Here is a 13,596-nt window from a genome sequence, read left to right as displayed (position 1 = left end):
GACCTACGCAAGACACCACAAGATGTCCTCCTCAAGAAATATAAAAAAGCCGGCAACAATAATGGACTCCTTCACGGTGGCAAGACCCAAACAACAACACCACCAAGAGACTAACACGCAGACAGAGCCACCCCCACCTGAAGACGACCCCAAGGACACATGGGTACTGCAGGTCATCGCAGCCCTCAGAACATTTATTGATACTAAAATAGACGAAGTCAAGGCTGACATGCAGCTCATGCGTCAAGATGCCTGCAACCTCACAGAAAGAGTGACCAAAGTGGAAGGAAATCTACAGGATACCACAGAGACCACCTCGGACTTGAAGGCTAAGGTCCACGAGCTTGAAAGGCAAGATCGGAGGAGGCGGAGGGGAGGGCTTGACGTAATAATATACGCATACTGGGAATTCCGAAGGACATGGAGGGAACCCACCCAACTGAATACGTGGAGTCCATGATACTACAGGAAATTGGGCCTGGCAAGCTCTCAGGGATTCTCAGTCGAGAGAGCCCACAGATCTCTACAAAAAAGGCCCCCACCAGGATCGCACCCACGCCCAATGATCGCGAAGATCCTAAATTTTCAAGACAGAGAAACGATACTCAAATTGTCAAAAGAGGGAGGTGAGATCAAATGGAATGACTCCAAGATCGTCATGTATCCTGATTATACCCCCAATGTACAACGAGCTAGAAACTCATTCATAGCAATTAAAGCTAGACTACGAAAACTCAATCTTAAATACATGCTGCTGTATCCCTCATGCCTCAAGATACTCTACAAAGGGAAAGCGGTCTTCATAGAAACCCCGGCTGCAGCCAACATGTGGCTGGAGCACAATAACCTGGCGGAAGGCGATAAACGCACCTAAAGGACCAAAGGGCTAAACAAGAATCACGGATCCTGTGAATCAAATAACTTCTAAGTTCCAACACCAGAACATTGCACTCAAAAGATTATCCTCCGCCACGATGATAGAGAACGCTACCACGGACGGGAGCTCAGGCAACCACACATGAACACTGCTACAACCCACCCCATCGAAACCTGTACCGGCCTGTTGCCAGCACTACATCCGCATCAAACGACCTGGATAGGCCAACGAGATGCGGAAGCCCCCGAGCGTTGCCCCCCCACAATGCAACTGTTGGGGGCAGTACACAGTTGTTTAACCCACTTACCAGAGTGGAAGTTGAAACAGTTAACATGTCTCCAAGAGCTAAAGCAATATCTTCAGCGAGGACGCGGGAGAGAGCGGAGGGTGAATCGGCACTAGGCAACAAGGAAGGGAGGTGACCGAGCTCCCCGACCACCCTGCAGGAGGGGTGGGGCAACAAGGAGCGAACACTTGAACTCCTCTCCGAATTAACATGACCACACGCATCAAGGTTGTAACTTGGAACGTGAGGGGTCTGGGTACCTATCTTCTTCGAAATAGGATTAAATCCTACCTGTATAGGAAAAAGATGGGACTGGCCCTACTGCAGGAAACCCACCTAACCAGGAAATCCATCGCAACGCTTCAAACTCACAGGGGCGGGCAGGGGTTCGGCGCCACATACTCCAGATACGCCAGAGGGGTGTTCACATGGATCAGCCCCCAAATCCCCTTCCAACTAACCAAGGCTGAATCAGATCCAGAGGGAAGGTATGTGATATTGTGGGGCCATATTGAGAAAACTGAAATATGCATTGTGAATTCATACCTCCCCAACAACAACATACCAGCACATTTAAACCTGATGTATGCCAAGATCACGCATTATAGGCACAGATTTTTTATCTGAGGGGATGATTTCAATTGTGTCAGCAACCCAGAACTTGACAGGTCCACACCTCTGCCCGACGGTCTGCCAGCATCCACCACGGCGCTGAACACCATGCTGAATCCCCTCAACCTGGTGGACATCTGGCGAGAGCTACACCCAAACGATCGGGGCTACTCCTTTCACTCAGCTCCACGCAGCCTCCACTGCGTTTTCACTGGCCGAGAAAACCTGCCCCTGTTTGAAGCGGCACAATACCTGGGTCGGACCATCTCTGACCACTCACCATTAATGGTAGAGTGGAGCATCGTAGGACCCAGACCCCCAATACCCACATGGAGAATGCCCACGGAAGCGTTGAAAGACCCAGCATTTAGGGATGACCTGAAAGATTCCCTGGAGAACTACATAGCAGAGAACATGGGCAGTGTGGCTGGAGGCATCGGGAAACATCTACAAAGTGAGCTAGAACAGTGGGAAAGCGAGATCGAGCAGCTGGAATCCGGCACCGAGGGTACCCAACAAGAGGGAAGACAAACTCGAGCAAATTGGACCCCAATGCAAAAAGTCTTGGGTCGGACTAGCCAAGTTCGACTACACCACCAGAACCAAAAGAGCGCACACCGAAGCAGACAAGCCCAGCAGACTTCTAGCCTGGCTGTGCAAAAAGAACACCCCAAGCATCTAACCACAGCCCTAAAGAGCAGGGATGGCATGCTGCATCAAACTCAACAGGGCATCAATGACGCCTTCAAACAATTCTACACCCAGCTGTATTCTCACGACACTCAGATACCCCCGGACGAGATCTCGGACACGCTAGAGGAAATAGGGTTGCCCAGGTTAACACTCACGCACAGAGATGCCCTGGATGCAGACATCACCACGGAAGACATATACGAAGCAATTAAGTCCCTGGCCACGTGCAAGGCTCCGGGTAGCGATGGGCTACCCTCCGAATTCTACAAGACCTACGAACCAAATCTAACCCCACTACTGCATGAGGTCTTTCAGGAGGCGTACGAACTGGGGATCTTGCCGGGGATTATGCGTGAAACGCTGGTGATCCCAATGCTGAAACCCAACAAACCAGCAGAAAATTGAGACTCCTATCGTCCACTCGCACTGCTGAACTATGATGTCAAAATATTGACCACGATCCTAGCCAAGCGGCTTTCCAGGGTAATAGGAGAAATAGTGCACCGGGACCAAAATGGTTTTGTGCCAGGCCGTAAAACCACTGCCAATCTTCCTAGGCTCCAACATATTATGTCCCAGGCTAATCGAGATGAAAGATCCTATGCCCTGCTACCGTTGGACGCCATCAAGGCATTCATTTCCATCTTCTGGGAATGGCTGTTAGCGGTCCTTCAGGAATTTGGCTTCGGGGAGAAATTCATCAGATGGGTCAAAGTACTCTACACCAAACCAAAGGCACAAGTAAAATCTGGGTGGCTTGTTTCTGCTGCATGGGATATACAGAGGGGCACCAGGCAGGGATGCCCACTTTCCCTCATGCTAGGGCTCGAACCCATTTCCATCTATTTCAGAAAGCAATTCTTAGGCGCAGGCATTCGATTGGACGGGGTAGATCAAATAATCTCCCTGTACGCAGATGATGTCCTCCTCTATTTAAGAGACCTGCACCTGAACGTTCTGACTATGCTGGAGATCCTCAGCAATTTTGCCAAAGTTTCGGGAATACGATTCAGTAGACACAAATCCTGTCTCTTTCCATTGGCTGGTCTCAAAGACAAACATATTGATGACCTACCTTCGTTGGATGTGCAATGGCAGCTGTCCTCATTTCGATACCTTGGAGTCAACATACTACACACGCCTGAGCTCATGCACGAAAATAACACCTTGGCGGCGCTGCCCCCCGTACATAAACCAATAGGGTTCTGGTCTCGACTCCCCCTGTCCATGATGGGAAGAGCGTCCATCGTCAAAATGATTGTTCTCCCCAGGTTCCTCTACTGATTCCAAAATGTGTACTACTACATCAAGGCCCCCTTCTTGCGTTTACTTGAGACGATACTAAAGGATTTCCTATGGGGCAAAGGTAGACACAAGATGGCGCTAGCCACATTGACTCTCCCGCACAAACAGGGCGGCATTGAACTTCCTGACCTGGAGAAATATTACCTGGTAGCCCAACTCAGCTTTATAGCCAAATGGTTGGCTTATGAAGTCACTTCGAAACAGCATTACTACAACACACAATCGCTCCAATCCACCTGAAGGAACTAATTTGGGCACCCTAACACCTCCCAAGCGACGCACCCTAAACACCCTTGCTGGCTACCCTGGGAAGACAGGTTTGGCACAGAACAAAGTCGCTCCTCCACCTGGAGCATGCATATACTCCGGACATTCCGCTCCTCTCAGACCTGTGCCAGAACAGCGTCGACCTAGCAACCATCAGGTACTGGGAGAGAAAAGGGGTGCACACATGGGGAGACTTGTACAACGAGGGATCCTTTCGTGACTTCTCCTCACTACAATCGGAGGAAGACATACCCAGCGGCCAGTTTCTGTGGTATCAGAGGATCCGAAAGCTAGCGCGAACCAAATGGGACACATGGCCTGAGGAACCCGAGCCCAACCCCTTCGTAACACTACTGTACAATTTGGGAGAGGGCTGGAGACCGGTGTCCCAAATATACAGCCACCTAATAGACAGGCCGAATCCCCGCAGCCCTGATCTAAAACTTAAATGGGACAAGGACTTGGGGCGAGATATGACTGATGGAGAATGGGAGAGGGCCCTAGCGTTCCCCAAGGAGGTATCCAGGAACTCCAGATTCGGACTGATTCCAACTGAACGTCCTATACTGCTCCTATCTGACACTGCATAGAATAGCGAAGTTCAGCAAGGAATCCCATCACAACTGCCCATGGTGCAACCGGGACAAAGCGGATCTTTTGCACATGTTTTGGGAATGCACCAAGGCCCAGCAGCTCTGGACCGAGGTGGAGCAAACCTGCAGGAGGGCAGGCATGACCAGATACGAATGGACTCCCAGTGAGTGCCTTCTGGGGACCTACCCCAGATTAGCCAAAATCAGACACACTGTAAAACTCATGGCATGTATCCTGATCAAGAGGACCATTGTAATGGCATGGATGAGGCCGAGCGGCCCTCGATTCCAAGCATGGCATAGTGAACTGGAACGCTGAGTCGGGGCGGAAACCTCAGCCTGGGAGGACAGCGTTGCTAAATCTCCAGACGATGCAAGTCAGGCACTAGACGATTGGAAGGCCCTGACGTGGGCACTGTTCCACCCTTCCAACGACGAAAAGCCCCCTTGAACGATTTATCCCCATGCCATCTGAACTGACCTCCACAAAGTCACATAAATAAACAATCGCCAGAAACAGAACTAATCCTTCATTTGCAGGCTCCTTCCTCCCCCCCTCGCCCTGCCCACCCCACCCCTTGCCAACTCTCCCAAACCGAACTATCTGCCAACCACAAGGAGACATTTACAGTTACTGTTAAACGTTTTATGTTAATGTTGTTTACTGTCTAATTTATCGGCTGACTGCATGTTGATTTGACTATACTATGCCGCAGTTGACAACTAGTGTCATACTGCTGTTGTTCCTATATCAAATGCCAATAAAGAAATTTAAAAATAAAAAAATGAAACACCGCGGCAGCGGACGCCAACTCAAATGACATCCTTAAGTACTTAAAGTCCCTTCTGGTGTAATGAATGAAGTGATATTTTGACACGCCTTGGATAACGGCACTTGATGGTATGCTGATGAAAGGTCGATAACTGTAAACCAACTGGAGTCCCCTAAAACAGATAGAGCTTCTGATATGATCGGTAAGGGGTGTCATTCCACCAAAATGTTTTTAAGTTCTTTAAGGTGGACACAAAGGCACATTTTCCCGTTGCGTTTCGGCCACCAAAACCACTGCAGAAAGCCATTCCGTGCCATGTATCTGCTCTATTAATCCATGTTGTAACAACTATTTAACTCTTCATGTAGTTGCTGTTTCATGTTATGCAGGACTGGTCTTACTTTGTGTAGCACAGACCAAGCGTTAGGCCTCATCCTAATGCAATGTTCGAAAGCTCTTAATTTCCCCAGTCCTTCCGAAAACACTTCTCGAAACTCTGCAGCCAATTTGTCATTCACCTTAGCTATCGAAATTGGTGTTCACTTTAATCCAAACTCCCAGGCTTCTTTGTTCCTCCCATCCTAATAAGTACACGCCTCTCCTTGCCACCAGTATATTTGACGCACATTCTCTGCCTTTGTAGCTTACTAGTCTTCGAAACTTCCCCAGAAGGTCTATCTCACTTTCCCCATACCCACAGCGTTGTACATGGGACGGCGATAAGTCTTGCACATCTCTTAGTAGGGTATGCTTGAAAGTGTCTTCGGAGACAACCGTGCATAGAGAAGCCGAATCCACTTTCATTGATAATTTAAACCTATCAATCTGGAACTCATCCAATGGGCCATTCACCCCTTCAGATACCACAGAAATTTCAACTATATGTCGAGGCCTGTTCTCAACACTTGTCGCACATGAAGAGGTCTCCCGTTCGTTTTGACCTTGACCTTGCTCTACCACACTGATGGTCGACTCCTTACACATGCGTGCAAAATGTCCTTTCCTTCTGCAACTAATGCACTTTGCATTCTTCGCAGCACAGAATACACTATTCGCTGCATGTCTGGGATTTCCACATCTGAGGCATTTATGCCCCCACCATTCCTTCTTTGGCACAGGTGGTCTTCTTTAACCCACTGCACATACCTCCTGCCCTCCCCCCCCTGTTTTTCCACCTTCCTATACTGAGTGGTTTGTTCAATTCCTCTAGTGAGTTCCACTGCCTGCTCCAATGTCATAACTTTTGCCAACAGCTTCTCCTGAACCCTGGGGTTGTTAGTGCACCTTACTAATTGATCTCGGCTCAGGGAGCTTGTTAAATCACCAAATTCGCAAGAGTGGCTCAATGTCCCTAACGCAGCTACATAGCCTTCCACCGACTCTGGAGATTCTTGGCTACTCTGGAAGACTTGTCTTTTTCAAAAGTGAAATTCTTTGTGGGCTCAAAATGCTCTTCAATTCTCTTAATAGGTACAGAGAACTCATCCAGATCCCCTGCTCCACCCTCTAGCAGTTCAGGAAGGCCATCGAACACACTGCGCCCCTCTGGGCCCAGATTTTGAACTAAGAGTGCTTACTTCTTTGAGGGGCTAAACCTATCTCCACCCATGGTCACCGGGTAAGTTTCGAACAATTTCTTCCATCTTTCCCACCTGATTGGTGGAGTGCCAGGTTCTGCTAAAAATGGCGGTGGGGGTGCAATAGCCACTGCCATGACCAGTCTATTGTTTTCCTTTAATTGGTTTTATGTTTTGTTTTGTATTCTAATTTTGTCCCCTTAAATGAAATTTCTTATTAAATGTGCCTTTGTTCGGAGTAAAAGTCACTGTTTCTTGCTTTCTTCAACCTGTAATGATTGGCTGGATTTCCTTAAATACTCTTACCTTTTAAAATCCTGAAGTGGAAGCATTTCCTTTTGCAATGAACTTCCTTTATGCTGGTATGCCGGCAAAACTTTCTTTGTTTACATCCGTCTCTAGGCAACCAGCTTCTTCTCTGATTGCGGAACGCGTTGCGCAAGCAAGAAACACGTCAGAATGGCCTGCGCATGCATTGCGCGTGGCTCTGCTACAAAGTACTTGAGGGTTCAATGGATGCTCTTGCGCTCGGGGCCTTTACTTCAGGGTTTCCCTTTATTGTCTTTCTTTTTTAAGTTTTAAAAAAGGTGCTGCGCTCCTATGCCGTCAGCCCCTCACCCTTATCCAGGGCCACGCCCTGCGCCCTCCTCACCTGGAGTCACAGCCGCAGTGCCTGTTCTCTGCTGCCTTCCGCCCAGCTATCGGCAAGTCTTCCAACTGGCAATCACTTCCTCTGTTCCCCGCTTTACCTCGACCATTGGTAGCAGCGGTTCATCCTTGTCGCCACTGATGAATCTGAAGACGCAGACAAGGTAAGTGGATTACTTTGGGATTTATTAAGTATCCAGGGAGAGCAACAGGCACCCAGCCTACGCTACTCCAACCCCCAAACTGTTCCAGAACCCTGGCAGGTTCTGGAACCACATTACAAGATCAACAAAAACATAAGCACGAGATAAAACACAACAGTAACTTCACGACAATCACATTTGGCGAAATCGTTGACTTTCTTGTTTCATACCTTAATGGAGCTCCTCTTATTATACGGCTTGCACGCTATGCAGTTCGGTCTGGTCTAGTGTCAATTTATCGCATTCGGGTATCCAGCGGGCACTCTCAAATAACTTTCAATGAGACATAAATCCATCAATTTCTCTCACTAACATCTGTTTAATTGGTGCCTCATTGTGTGTGTATAGGGATAGATTTCTAGTAGCTCCTATTTCATGCGGAATTGGGTAATTCATGCATGAGACCACCCGTGCTCTAACCCTTCCCTCTACCTATTGTCACAAAACCAAGTGACTCAACATCAGATGGACATATAGATAACTTTAATAAATGTTTATTGGGGATAGTTCTAACGTTCGGGAAGAAGGAACAAAGAAAGAACAATCCACATGCTTTCCCAGATACCAGAGGGTTTTCCTTGAGCAATTATTAGGGGGATTTGGTGTAATGGTTTCTCTGGAGGAGAACACATTATAGCTTCTCCTTACTTAAGTTAAAGTAGTAAATCTCCAAGTAGAATAACCTGCTGTCCGGAATGCCGTCCCGGGAGACATTGCCACTTCACCCAACCAGAGTATGGTTATGTTATGTTAAAGGAGATTTATAAATTACTCGTTTGCCCGAGGGCATCATAATATGATATGATATAATATGGCATTCATAACGCGCCTGTACGCAAGTGTTTCAAGGTGCGATCATGGCGCTAACGAAAAGAGAGAGATCAGCCTAACCTACAGTCAGCTACTAAAACAGATAGGTTTTCAAGGCCTTTCTAAAGCTAAAGTAATTTACCAAATTGTTCATAAACGGGGAGGCCATTCCACAGCTGAGCTGCGCCAACAGAAAAAGCATGACCACCAATATGGCAGCATCGAAACAAAGTAACAACAAGATGGCCAGCTGTGGCCGAACGCAAGGACCATGTGGGAAGATAGCAGGAGAACTTGTCACAAATATATTCAGCACCTCGAACATGCAAAGCACGGTGGACCAGGCATAGACCTTTAAAAACAATGTGCTGGGCAACCGGCAACCAGTGTAGCGAGTGTAACACAGGGGATATATGGGCACCAGTGGCAACCCGAGCAGCCATGTTTTGTAGTCATTGAAGCCGCTGAATAAGACCCTTATGTTGAGATAGATGCAAAGAGTTGCAGTAGTCGGGCCGACTAAGCACAAGGGCAGCCACTACTGGAGAATAAAGATGAGGGGTTAGCAAATATAGAACCTTCCTCAAGATTCTAAGATGAAAATTCCCTGCTTTACAAACAGCAGCAACTTGGGATTCCATAGAGAGTGAGGCCGATATTATTACCCCCAAATTCCTCACCTTGTCAGCTGGCACAGGTTCAACAACAGAAGATCTTCCCGTTCACATGATGAAGTCTGTGCATTGCCGATAACGTAGGGGCCCCTTGCTGATGTTTGTTTTCCATTCACAGTAACTTAGTCTTTGTGTTTCAGTGTCCCCACACTTTTTTCTTCGTTAATGGACCTGTGGATTCCAGTCCTCTGCTTGTAGTCTTGGACTTATGGAAAGCTCCCACACTGCTTGAACCTTTGGACTCAATGTTCAGTTGCACAATCGCCTGCCAGCTGACTGAGGCATGGTGGGGAAGGCCAGGGGATCCTCCCTGAACCAGCATCAACCATGCCTCATGGCCACCCATCGCCTTAACCAAGGGGTCAGCAGGGGACTTTGACACACCATGCTTCACAAACTGCTGTACTAAAAAGTAAGTTCATGTTTTTTCTTTCTATTGCTCTCTTCCAGTACCACCCATTTTGAGGTGGAACTGATTTTGTTGTGGCTTCCTTTTCTTTGAAGAGGTTGCTGATGTATTATTACGATATGGTTAGAAAAACATACCCCATACTAGATTTCTAATAATGCATCATCTGCAGGAAGCAACTTGAAGCAGCTGATCTTCATTGTGCCTATATCTCAGGTTTTGGAAATCCCCATCCATTGACTTATTGTGCATTTTATATCAGATTATAGATGAGATCTCGGTGGTCTCCTTTTCTGCCAATATCACTTAAGATATTGTCACCATCAAGGCGCTGGCACTACTGTCATTAACTGTGCTGACAAAACCCTAGACTGCCTCGTTCACAGACTGTATTAATTTCTTTTAGAACATCACTGTAATTCCTGCTTCTATCCTGACAGTACAATCGGAAATAGATCCTGCTACTCAAACAGTAGATGCTGCAGAGGATCCAAATTCTACACCGTCAGAGCCCCCAAACCACCAACCGACTCGCCATTCGTCTTCCCATCGTACATTACATACAGCCAGCTTGCCACAGAGACTGCAGTGGAATACCTGCTAGTAACCCTCACCCAAACCCATTAACTCCAGTTGAACTCTGTATAACTCTACACCACTTCTACCAATCCACCACAGGCAGCCCCGCCACCCCGCTTCAATGGTACCTACACCCAGCACTTCCCTCTGAATACATATACTTCAAGTACCTTCACCAGGAACAACCTAGGAACATGACATCACTATGAATATGTGTTCTTTACATCTACGCATGAATGAACTGCTCAGGATTCTCACCTTGACCTTCTCTCTTCTCCCAGTAGCCTTCCCCACTGAGAGTGGGTGAAAAAGAGAGTGGAAGTGAGGGTGAGAGAAAGAGGAAACAGGTATAAAGGGTGGAGGTTGGTGATTAGGAGGGAAGCAGAGAAGGAGAAATAGCCGAGTAAGAGAGAGAGAGAGAGAGAATGAATCATCACAGGTATAGAGAGAGCGGTTGGGGGAGGAGGGCAAAGAAGAATGGAGGCAGAGCTAGGTGAGAAGGGGAGAGAGAGAGGAAGAACAGGACAAGTAAGAGGAATTGAGAGAGACACAGAGAGAGAGAGTAGTAGAGGAGAGACAGAAAGGAAGAGCGTGAGGAAGTCGAGATGGGGGAGAAAGGCAGGAAGTGGGTGGGATCAGAGGCAAGTATGAGAAAGAATAGGGAGACAAGAGTGCAAGAGTGTGGGAGGTTAGCGAGAGAAAAAGGAACACCTTGGCCATTATTATCTTGGGAGAATATTAGGGTAACTTGTCACTAGAAATTCCTGAAGGGAGTGAACTAGAGAAGGCAGCGTCCTTAATGCCCCTCAATTGTAGAACACACGAGTAGCAGACAGCATAGTTACCTGCCTTTAGTCCTAACGTACAACGATCTGGGGAGTAGGGAAGTCTGGGCTAAGGTGGAGGGAGCTCACAGGAGGTTGAGTCCAGACCAGGGAACCTCCTGAAGTCTGGCCCTACTGCAAGTCAGAATTGATCAACATCTACAAACTGGTAATAACAATGTGAAACTTCCTAAGTGAATATTGTGGTTTTTACGGTCATCTGTGACCCTTTACATATTTTGTTTCCATATAACTTTTTATTAGGTTTTTCACAATTTTTAATGCAACATTTCTACCCCGCCTCCATGAGTCCCGACCAACTTAAACATAGTCCATACTAGTTTCTTATACCTCCTGGCCTCCTCCGCTTGTGTTGCTTGGTTTTTATTCCATCAAGCCCAACAGTCTCATCCTCCTTGGGCACCAGATTGAACTTGTGCCTTTTTGGAGATGGTCCAAAATCCGGGCCCAGTCTTCCAGAAAGCCTGGGTGATCCCCTTGCAAAGTGTAAGTGGCCCATTCCAGTTCTACAAAATTCCAGACTTTTCCCACCCAAGCATGTTCAGTGGGAGGATCTCCATTTTTGTGCCAGCCCCAGCGCCCCCTCCATCATCAAGATCACATATATTTTGCAATCTGCTCTGGAGGGCAACTCGTCCAACTGGCCCCAAACCCCATTATGCATAGCCCTCTATTTCCACCATCCTTCAGCCCCACCGCCTCTCCCAGGGCTTCCCATATAACCTTCCAATAGTCTTGGATTAGGGGACAGTCCCACCAAATGTGATTCGAGGTCCCTACCATACCACATTGTCTCCACCACAAATTGTATATAGGGGGGTAACATTTATGTAGTTTCACTGGGGTTAAGTGCTATTGCAGCATGAATTTAATCCAAATGTCCTGGATCTGAGAATGTTGACCCACAGTTGCTTCCATTCTGTCTCCTCTCTTGGCCCATTCCCTCTTGCTAAAGTGCCATATATCTTTGTTCCCGTGTGTCTTTCCCCCCACAAGATGTTTATCTCCCGATTCTGATACAAAGTATTTCTCAAAAGGAATTAAGTGGTGAGTCGCTGCCTCCCTCATGGGTGGCTGTAATAGCCAGTGCCTTATTTGAAAGGATCTATACCTCTCCGTCTCTGACTTACATTGGGGGAATGACTTTATATCCGGGCCAATAAACATATCCCTGATCTTTCGGCAGCCTGTTTCCCACCAAAGCCCCTATCCCCACAGCCAGGGGTAAAACTTGGTGTAAATGGAGATCGAAACGCAGTGAGTTGCGCCCGCCTTATTGCCTCATCCCAAGAGTCCCCTCGCAGCGACCGTATCCTTCTGTGGTACATCTTTTTTGGTGTTTCCCCCCTTGGTTTCCAGAGTACCTTATCCAGTTTAGTCCCCGTTACAGCCTCGCCCATGGCCCACCATAGCTTATCCCGGTCATCTTTCACCCAGGCACTCCAAATCCTCATCTGCGTTGCCATGAAGTACACTTTAAAATCTGGTTCCCCATTGCACCTCTATTTCTGGGCATCATCATAACCCTTCTATCTATCCTTGGTCTTTTATTGTTCCAAACAAATCTCCCCGTGTATTTTTGGACCGTTCGAAAGAAGGAGGCAGGAATCTGAACAGGAGGCAGGAATCTGAACAGGAAGTGGTGCACAGTAATACAACAACTGTGGTAGGATAACCATCTTTATGACGTTGATCCTGCCCATCCATGTTAATGTCAGTGGGCCCAGTCGACCAGTTTGTTCTTCAGTTTTTCAAGCCAGTGGAGGTAATTGGCCCCGTAGATCTCATTCAGGGTTCTGATTAATTTTATTCCTGAGTAAGTTATAGATTTCTCCACCCATTTGTACGGGGACAAAGCCTTGAGCCCTGCCTCCAACTCTCTCGGGATTGTGAGATTTAAAATGTCTGTTTTCTGGGGATTTATTTTCGGACCAGCCACTCTCCCGAACCGTAAGACCTTGCTCTCTGTTGCCTTAAGTGAACCCTCTGGATTCGTCAATGTCAAAAGGATGTCATCTGCGAAAGCCGCAAACTTGTGAACCTTTCCCTTGAATGGTATCCCTTCTATCTCCCCCTTTGCTCTTATTCCCGACAGAAGTGGTTCCAAGTAGATAGCGTAGAGCAGAGGGGAAAGAGGGCAAACCTGCTTGGTACCCCGCTGGACCCTATTGGCTCAGATAATTGCCCATTTATCGACAATCTCAAGGATGGATTCTGGTAGTTAGCTTTGGCCCTTATAAGAAATCAATCCCCAAAGCGCATGTGCTTTAGTGCCATACAGAGGAACCTCCACTCCACCCGCTCAAAGGCCTTTTCTGCATCTAAAGCTACTAAAAGCCCTGCGCTTTTCTTTTTATTGGGCTACTCTATTAGATGGGTTATTCTCCTAGTGTTATCACTCATCTGCCGGCCTTATAAACCCTGATTGGTCGTGGCCAATTATGT

General features: G+C 47.5%; 1 protein-coding gene across 17 annotated transcripts in view; it reads left to right on the top strand.

The window, feature by feature from the left end:
* ZNF821 (zinc finger protein 821) overlaps positions 1–13,596 on the top strand; it is a 363,282-nt gene that overhangs the window by 180,251 nt on the left and 169,435 nt on the right. The window contains exon 5 of one of the 17 annotated variants that reach the window (XM_069635490.1): positions 6,877–7,024. The exons of the other annotated variants lie outside the window; for them this stretch is intronic. The gene's annotated coding sequence lies outside the window, so the exon portion shown is untranslated. The remainder of the gene's footprint in view (positions 1–6,876; positions 7,025–13,596) is intronic. 17 annotated transcript variants of the gene reach the window in all.

Source organism: Ambystoma mexicanum, chromosome 1q (assembly GCF_040938575.1).
Source record: "Ambystoma mexicanum isolate Mex_15411 chromosome 1q, UKY_AmexF1_1, whole genome shotgun sequence".
Taxonomy (NCBI): Eukaryota; Metazoa; Chordata; class Amphibia; order Caudata; family Ambystomatidae; genus Ambystoma; species Ambystoma mexicanum.
Note: the sequence above shows the minus strand (reverse complement) of the source record. Positions and strands in the feature narration are given on the sequence as shown.